We start from the raw sequence: 8,370 nt of genomic DNA on the forward strand, positions 1-8,370 counted from the left end.
AGATAATTGCACAATTCTATCTACAACAAATGATCTAACAATCTAAACTTAAAAGATTAATGACTCTTTTTAATATTCGAATGACTTTAGGTACTTTATAGGTGACATATGTCTAATTGTCTGTATGGAGAAAAACTTTCGATGTAGAGTTTTTGTTTTATGGAAAAAAACTTTCGAATTTCAAAAATTTGTTGTTGGGTAATTTAACTGGTTTTGGTGGATAAGAGCTTGGATACATATTAGAGTTAAAACACATAAATTAAATACCTATTTATTTTATGAAATTTTATTTTCTACAAAATTAGTATCAATAATTTTTTCACAAAATTGTACTGGAAACGAGATATTTACAAAAAACAAAAGCTAGTCGCGCAAAAAACTTGTTTTTTTCAAAAATATACGCACCTTTACGACTTTCTACCTCGGTACCTATTAGAGATTGAAGAAAATTGTTTACACAAAAGTAGTAAGTAATTTTATGTTCTACTTTAATTGTTTAGCTAATTTAGCCGAAATTTGCATTGGGAATGAGATATTTTGGAAAAACTAGATTTTGGAGCGATTTTGGCCGGTTTTTTTCAAAATGGCGGCGCGAGCACAGGTGTGCCAAGGTCGGAAACTCAGATTTTACATCAGGGGACCAGTTTATAAAACATACAAAAAAATTGGGACTACCGGAATAATTACGATCGCGAATCGGTAATTGCCCTGGAGTATTAGTAATGAAACGAACTCTTCACAAACACTTTATTGAAATATAAGAGAATACCACTCCTTAGTAAAAAAAACTCCTTTTATTTTACCATAATTTATTAGATATTCCATTGTTACAACTAACATGACTGTATAATTAGAAATTAATGTAAAAGCCCAGTAGGGCGTAAATAAATAAAACTAGGAAAACGATTCTAGTGAAGGGGCACTCTATAACATTCTGTGCCGCTTGTGACAACCGGACAGACAGCCGCGTCGCGTGAAAAAAAAGATTAATAGTAAAAAAGTCTACTTGGGCTAGAAATGATATATAATAACATAACGACAATACTTTAGTGTCATCTTTTTTCTCAAGTGCCTACACATTTACGCATTTAACAATGTATTCTTTTGTATTGGTTATTATTTATATTTATATTTATTATTTATATAAAAAACCTTTACTCACTTGAGGAAGAAGTTAAATTATAACAAACAGAAAATTTCACTAATAGATTTCAAAGTAATCGTTTGATTAAATAAAAAAATACGTAAAAGAAATGACCAGAGCGACGGGCCGGGTGACACACAACCTTACAGGCCGGAACTTTCGCGGCGTCTGAATCAATACGTAGTAACTCCTTGTCAACCCGCACACAAATATACTACGCACAATAGAGAGTTTTGAAGTACTGGCGGTCGTTTTTCGTGTATCTGGCCAGAAATTGGATTTTCGCGAGTGTTTTTATTTTAATTAATTCTTATGAATACATTAATAAAATCTCTAATCTTTTGTAAGGGAGTCGTCGGGAAGTTACTAATTCATCGTCTAGAAAAATAAAATCTGGTACTTGCCGCTTATCTTACAACATTTTACATTTAATAAAATGTACTTATCGTTTTACATAATATATTTAATTGTAAGGTCCTGTTTTTATTAATCTTAAATATAAATAACTTGCATCCCTTCGAATCCCTCTAGAAACATTTAAGATTTTAGTAATAAGCTCATCAGAAATAATTAAAATGTGAGCGTCGGGGCAAATCCCCGTTATCAGGGTATTGTGTCGCCTTAAGGTAGGGTCTTAAAGAGGCCCGGATTATATGATATGAAAAACAGATGCCGGTAGCTCGTTCCACATGCGAGCCGACTTGAACAAATCGAGTCAAATTTTAAATTGTATTTTTTTATATCATCTGTACGATTCTATTATGAATCTAGACAAACATAGCAATCAACAGTCATCATAGGTCATAACAGAATCATCGACATTCGGCAGCACAATTCTTTGTTCGCACTTAAGCCCCAGAATGAGGTTAAAGGGCTACTTAGCAGGTACTTAATATGTTATTCAAATGTCTGCGAAAAATCATACATTAGTCATAATCGAAAATGTTTTACATACTTATTAATGGCAGCAAAAAACAGAATTCTTAAAATTCTGAATCATGCGTAGAACTTAATAATTATTATAACTTTAATTTTGTGTCTGGTACCTACACTAAATATCGGGAAAAGAATATTTTTAAATAAATTTATTATGCAAGGCAACTATTCGAAAAATAGAGTCATTGAACATTTAGAAAAATGTAAAATAAATACGGTTTTTGAAAAGAAAACTGTAGGTACTGAAGATGCAAAATATATGAATTGACAAAAGATATATACACATCTATTTATTACAAAAAGAAATGTCTAGCTATATTCTTAGATAATGTTACAGAAAGACGCAATGTGGCAGAAAGACGCAGTGTTACAAAAAGACTCAATGTGACAGAAATACACAATGTGAGAAAATGATATGATGTAATAGAATGACACAACGTGGCAGAAAGATACAATGTTACAAATAGACGCAATGTGACAGAAATACGAAATATGACAGAAATGCGCAATTTGACAGAAAGACACAATGTTACAGAAAGACTCAATGTGACGGAAATTCACAATGTGACAAAAATACAAAATGTGACATAAAGACACAATATGACATAAATACACAATGTGACAGAAATACACAGTGTGACAGAAATACACAATGTGAAAAAATGACATATTGTAATAGAACAACACAACGTGGCAGAAAGATAAAATGTTACAAAAAGACGCAATGTGACAGAAAGACACAATGTAAGAGAAAGATACAATGTTACAGAAATACCCAATGTGACATAAAGACACAATGTAACAGAAAGATACAATGTGTCACAAAATGACAGAAATCGCTTTATTAATAGTCTGTTTAAAAATTCACAAACACCGATATGTGCAGGCAGATGAAAATAACTGATAAAACAAATATTTTCAAGTGTAGATTGTAAAAAAACTACTAGCATCTCTTATTATAAAACTTATTCAAAATTAAAACACAATACTAAGAAAATATAACAAAGACCAAGGAAACACAAAATAACAAAACACATAATAAGAAGATAAAATAAAACACGAAGTTACCTCTCTAAAGTAGATCGAGGTCATTAATACATTATTACCAGGTATAATTCTAAAGGTCAATTTCGTTGGAGGCAGTTCAAGGCTGAATCGGTTCATAATCGATTCTTTATTTTAAGATTTTTGACCTATTGATTTGGGCGAAGTACCTGATCCAGTGGTTCACAAAGTGTACGCCGCGGCTCCCCCAGGGGTGACGCGAATTATTATATTTTTTTTCATTTTTATACATGTGTAATCCATAAGTATTTATGTGTCTCATCTTTATCTCAAGTTAGTTAGATATATAAATTTATACATAAGTAAATGCACATTCTTTAGCATTCCAGTATTGTATTAGGTACTTAAACGGGATCTCATTTTGTTATGTTATTTTCTAACTTATATTTTTATTATCAATTCATAACGGCTCTTTATGACTAACGCAATTCTAATATCAATAGATATTATGATAATAATGAATTTTGTTTTTTTAATTGTAACTTAACTGTTAGTGGCATTAATTTTTTTCTGATCTAAATTTTACAACAAAATTTTTAAAGTGCACAACAAGTTTAACAAGTAAATAGTAAAATATGGGAACCTCTGACATAATCAATTATTAGTCTCTCTGTTGGCAACAGTGATTTATTACGGATTAAAATTTAACATCATAATACAAAACAAAACAATACAACTCAGGAATATACAATACGTGTGGGTTAGGTAGGTACCTACATTAAGATGGTGTATTCACAGTATTCTGAAAGTGTTTTTGATTTATGCAAATAATAACTAACTTTTTTTAAAAGAGAATCTATTTTTTTTCAAAAGAAACAAACACATTGTGACTTGAGATTTTAAATAAATGTAACGAAAATACTTGGTTTTGAGTCACTTTATTGATATATTTTCACTGTCTACTGATTTCGGTAAAAATGGAATAGGTTTAAGAGAACAAGTATTTTCTTTTAATTTATTTATAATATATTGACCGGTCGGTGGCCGAGTTGACATCGCGTTTGGGTCCAACCCAGGCGTAGTGTGTTCAATTCCTCGGCTGGCTAAGTCCTCCATCACAACACAAGTAACATTTTCAGCTTACTACCGAGATTTCCAAATATTGTCAGGTTATTCGTAACCCGGGAATGTTTGACTTTGTTTAAAAAAAAATACCTATATTTCTTTATGTGAATACGCACAAGAGTACAGCTGCTTTCAACTGTCCGGAGCCAGTGCGACTGTTGCATTCCCAATGGGGGTATGTTGTTGGGCTGAAGGGATTGGGGAAGGGAAGGAGATGGGGAAGAGCAAGGTTGGGAAGTACCTGGCAATTTAGATACGGTCACCAAACACGGTAAACGCCATTTCAAGCAACGTTTCAATTAGGAATGGCGGTCTTTCACCGTGGCGATACTGTCAGTATCTACCAGTCTGAAATGTGCCGCAAACGTGCTATAATATTAAAATAATGATCTTGTCACTTGTGCCAAAAAAGGAGTAAGTCACTGTGAAGCATGTGTATACTGTATGAGCACTTGCTCCGTTCAACCTATATAGCCAATCATTTGAATTGAGAATGTAAAGAGCTTATGTACCTACATTTCTATAAAATAAGAAGATGTTGTAGAGCTACTTAGACTTATCTTTATAAAAAATAAAAAATAAATTATTTTTTATTTTTTTTTATTATTTTTATGTTTTTATTTAAAAAGAAAGACAAAACCAGACAATATTTGAAAATCTCCTACAACCACCACAGTAAGCACACTACCACCACAGTTGCTTGTGTTGTGATGGAGGATTTAGCCAGTCGAGGAATCTAACACACCCAAACGCGATGTCAACTCAGCCACCGACCGGTCAATCTATTTATATAAAGAATGGTTTTATTCCAAGTTGATGAAATTTTGCACGCTTGCGTTCAAAATAAGTAAGATATTATAGTATTCAACTGATTTTGAGTACTCGCTGCTTTCCACCTATATAGCCAAGCATTTGAATTTAGAATGGAAGGAACTTATGTACCTACATTTCTATAGAAGAAGAATATGTTATAGAGTTACTGACTTAGCTAAATATAGCTTTATCTATTTATATAAAGAATAGTGACTGTGGCAGAACGCGTCGATTTTATTTTCATAGAAAACTACGGTTTCATTCTAAGATTGATGATATTTTGCACACTTGACATTCAAAATAAGTGAAAAATTTCATTCTACATCTGATTTCGAAACTCTGCGTAAAGCCCTGGCATCGCCGCGCGCTGTGGACTTCAGACAATATTTTTTTAATGCGAAACCACACAAGAGTCCCAACTGCTCCCAACCATCTGCATCCCCAATTTGAGTAAGTTGTGGGGCTGAATGCATCGGTGATGGGAAGGAGATGGGGAAGAGGAAGGTGGTAAAGTACCTGGCTATTCAGATCTGGTCACCAAACACGGCCTAAGCCAAGCTACGTTTTAATTCTGAATGGAATTCTCACACCAGACTTGAACCCGCGACCTCCCGCTTGTTAGTCGAGAGGCTTACCCCTGGACCACGGGGGTCGTCTTTAATATAGCCAGATAAAAATTAAAATTATTGATCATGCAGAAAATAATGTTCCTTAGTACATACAATATTAATAATAACAATATTTGTATGCTGTGTCTTTAGGATAGGAACTAATGTATTTATTCTTTAACAGTCTCCGAAGAGAACCAAAATCTAGAGCAGATAAATCTGACATCGTGAATGTTTTGTGTCAATCTTTCATAAGACGTGAGGTCAGTATTGCGAAATGTTTGTGTTCGTGTCTCAAACTTTAGCAGATATACGACAAAGGCAGCATTATAATAAGAGATGTAATCTTTCACTTTGCTTTTGTTGATTGTTTAGATCAATTAGCTTATCAATTACTCTCCTTGTTTTCTGACTGAAACATTTCACCTGACCCTGCACCAATAATGTTAACACGAGTTTCAAGGCATATTACAAAATCAACGCGACAACCCTTGAAAGCCTACTCCTGGAGGTCTAGCACTGACGATCGATGTAGCCCTGATATTGACGAAATCCATCATTTATGGTCAGTTAGCGATATTTGCGAGCACGGTCAGAATTTGATTCCTACAGTCGGTAGATAAAAACCGTTGCTTTTAGCGCGGCCTTCAAGGCGTCGAATAACCTGTCAATGTGCGTAACTTTTTGGATAATGTCGTTCCTTATGCAAAATAAGAGGCTTATTTATGAACGGAAATGAATCAATTTATGCTTTTAGAATTGAAAGAAATTGTATACACTATCCATAGACTTATTTAATTCATCTAACTTGTAAAAACAAAAGTTGTTAGTTAACCCTTTCACCCCCAGTGTTAATTCAAATTAACATGAACTTTGTGAATTTTTTTACCGTAACGGTAGAGATTTAGAAAAGCCATGTTTTATGTTTTCTTATAGCTTGTAATCTTTTCCGTGGCGTCTATTTTTTTCCTTATTCCCGCCACAAAAACGATAAATATTTTGACATCTGCTGATTGTGAGTTTCATCGAATTTCTGCCGTCATTAATTACTTCATTTAAGGAGAGACATCAATATTTTCTACTCGAATTACAACTATTTAGATGTGTTCTGTAATAATAACATCAGTTCAATTCACTGTTCACAGTTATTTGCCAGAATATTGTAAATGAATTTCAATGTTCATTCAAATTAACACTGGTAGTGACGGACACGTTTTCGACTAGCATGGCGAATTTTTAAAGATTTATTATCCTAGATTATTTCTTTATTTCTGAAGGAATTTTAGTTAAAATGTTATTTATTAGTACCTTAAAGATTATCACTACATTGTAAATGTGCATTTTTGACATGAAATTCGTATTACTTTTGTGCTATGTTTATTTTACCTTAATATTTAAAAAATTCCCTATGACGTCCAATGTTGACCCAAATTAACAAAGAAAAATTACAAAAAAAAAAATTTAAATACCAAAATTTTACTGTGGTATTCTCAAGCATTACATATTTTATGTGTTTTAAGTGGAAACAATAATGCGGGTGTGAAAGGGTTAAGACTAAAGATCCCATGAACAAATTAACTCATTTTTAGTGTCGAAAGTACACGCGGATTGCCAATGTATATTTTTTTTTATTTCAATTCGACATTGTCAATTTATTCGTATATTTTAATTTTTACGTAGCCGTCTAATGTTTAGGAATGTCAAATCATAGCCGGTATTGCCAGCGTTTGTCGATTTTCATTATCAATATCGATCTGGCTATCAACATCAATCATCATCATATCAAATCGGTATAAAATCATCCATAGTTACGCCATTCTGTATTGTAAAATTATCGATTTTGTTGATCTCTTGCTGTTTGCTTCCAATTACGTGCAGTTAAGCTTAATGTTACCTAAGCTTGAGACTGCTTTATATGAATACCGCACTAGAGTCCAAAGTGCACCCAACCGTCTGGAGCCAGTGAGACTCCATATTGGAGTATGTTGTGAGGCTGAAGGGGTGTGGAAGAGAAGGAGCTAAGAAATATATGGATGAGAAAGTAACTAGCTATTCAGATCTAGTCACTGAATACGGCCAAAGCTGTTTCTAATAACGCTTGGAAATACTGATCCTTAGATTCCTACCCTACCCTTATACCATTTTCTTTCCCAGAACTTTTTTTTTTAAAACTTCCTATTTTATTGTCCGGGTTAAATCTTCCCCATAGGAAAAACTAAACCCTTCCACACACTTTTTCACAAATGATCATCTAGTCAATCAACATTATGGAAGTGCAGTATATAAGCAAAATAAATACAAAACAATACAAGAACAACACGTCAACTCACCAGAGATCAAATGGGAAAATAATTCACCGACTCCAGATATTTTCATATCAGAGGGTTCGGCTCGGTAGAACTCCTAACAGGGCCTATAAATCCTACTATATTATTATTAATATTATTATTTAACGAGCAGGCAGCATTCTGCTGATGCGCTCATATCTGATTTCACAACAAGTTTGACAGTAATTGAGTTGTTTTAAGTTTGAATTAAGTCCTTTCTTCTCTCCAAATGTGAATCCAATAGAGCTTTGAATTGATTTATATTTGTTGCATCGATGACGACGATGACATGTTGTGGGAGTTTGTTCCAAGCATCCACTACTCTATTTGCAAGGAAGTGTTTTCTAAGATTAGATGCAAAAGGCGTTTTGGAAATTTTTTTTGAGTGTCTACGGAGATTTATATTTTTATT

Source organism: Hesperophylax consimilis, chromosome 21 (assembly GCF_061612785.1).
Source record: "Hesperophylax consimilis isolate HC1 chromosome 21, BYU_Hcon_1.0, whole genome shotgun sequence".
NCBI lineage: Eukaryota > Metazoa > Arthropoda > Insecta > Trichoptera > Limnephilidae > Hesperophylax > Hesperophylax consimilis.